Here is a 1,682-nt window from a genome sequence, read left to right as displayed (position 1 = left end):
TTGAACCTTCAGTGTTTTGTTTCTCCTGATACTTAATCTATCAAGTGTCACCCAAAGAAAGAATCTCCCAAGCGTGTCCCATTTAAAGAATATCACTGGGTTTGTATCTTCTGAACTTGATGTCCATGAGAACATCCATGCTGATGTCATGGGCTTTCTCAGCCTGACTTCACTGCGCTCAGCTCCCTCCGTACAAATCAGCTGCCTATAAATACGTAGGAGAACTCTCAACATTCATCAGCTGACTGACGGATCAGGTACATCTCCAGCTCCTCCATGTCTAACGCATGCAACAAGCTTGGTGTCAAAAAGCTCATCTTGTTTTTCATTTCAGTGCAGCCATGAAGATCTTCATATTGCTCGCCCTCATCTTTTTGGCAGGTTTGTTTGTTTCATTTGTTTGTTTGAAAAATTCTGCAACAGAGGACACCAAATGCCTTAACCTGCGTTTCTTCAACAGGCTGTTGTGCTAATAAGGAGGACAAAAAGGATGATCAAGAACACTCCCAAAAGGATCAGGATGAAGAGCCCGATAACGATCAACTTCAAGACAGACACCATCACAGACACCATCACAGACACCATCACAGACGCCATCACAGACACCATCATGGGCACCACCATGGGCACCACCATGGGCACCACCATGGGCACCACCATGGGCACCATCATGGGCACCACCATGGGCACCACCATGGGCACCACCATGGGCACCATCACAAGCATTCCCATTTGCCCAAATATCAAGTTGACATGGTAAAAGATGCTTTCTGGAACTACGTTGAAGAGTCAGCCATGTGCGACAAAGAATATATGTGGCACATCAGACATTCCCCTCCAGGAAGAAATCTGGGGTAAGATTAAAACTTCCATCAAAGCATTTGTCTGCAACATTAAAGCTCTAGCTGATCACACAGTAGTGATTCTAGTGAGTTTTAGGTATTTCGTTTCCATACTGCAGTCCTAAGTGCAGAGAAAAAGCTTCAAGATCTCACTGTGCACGAGAACTGTGTCCAGAAAAAGCTTCACTGAAATGCTTTTTAAATGTAGTTTTAAAATATTTAATACCAGGTACAAAAAATAAACTAAAGTGTTTTTAACCAAAGTTGTGTTTGTCTTCGCAGTGACATGATCGCAGAGAGCATGGAAGTCATCATGAACTTTTTCAGCCAGTTGCAGGCTGCAGTAGCTCTTTGGATGAACGAAATGCACAGTAAAATGATGTACGAGGTAGATAACCTGGGGTATCACATGAAGGAGTTTCTGGAGAACCTTGAATACGAGATGGATAACATCAACAAGGAGTTGGCTGAGCAGATCCGTTACCAGATCGATGACATGAAGATTTGTGCTACTGACTACATGGAAGACTTGAACCCTAAAGGTATGGAGGACATCCTGATGAGGAAGACTGAGGAGATCCAAGAGCAGCTGGATGAATACTATGAACTTATGCACCATAACCATCATCACGGACACCATCACCACGGCCACCATCACCATGGCCACCATCACCATGGACACCATCACCACGGCCACCATCACCACGGACACCATCACCATGGCCATCATCATCACGGACACCATCACCACGGCCACCATCACCATGGACACCATCATCATGGCCACCATCATCACGGCCACCATCACCACGGCCACCATCACCACGGCCACCATCACCA

The sequence above is a fragment of the Nematolebias whitei genome, chromosome 19 (assembly GCF_014905685.2).
Source record: "Nematolebias whitei isolate Nwh7 chromosome 19, NemWhi1, whole genome shotgun sequence".
Classification (NCBI taxonomy): domain Eukaryota; kingdom Metazoa; phylum Chordata; class Actinopteri; order Cyprinodontiformes; family Rivulidae; genus Nematolebias; species Nematolebias whitei.
Note: the sequence above shows the minus strand (reverse complement) of the source record.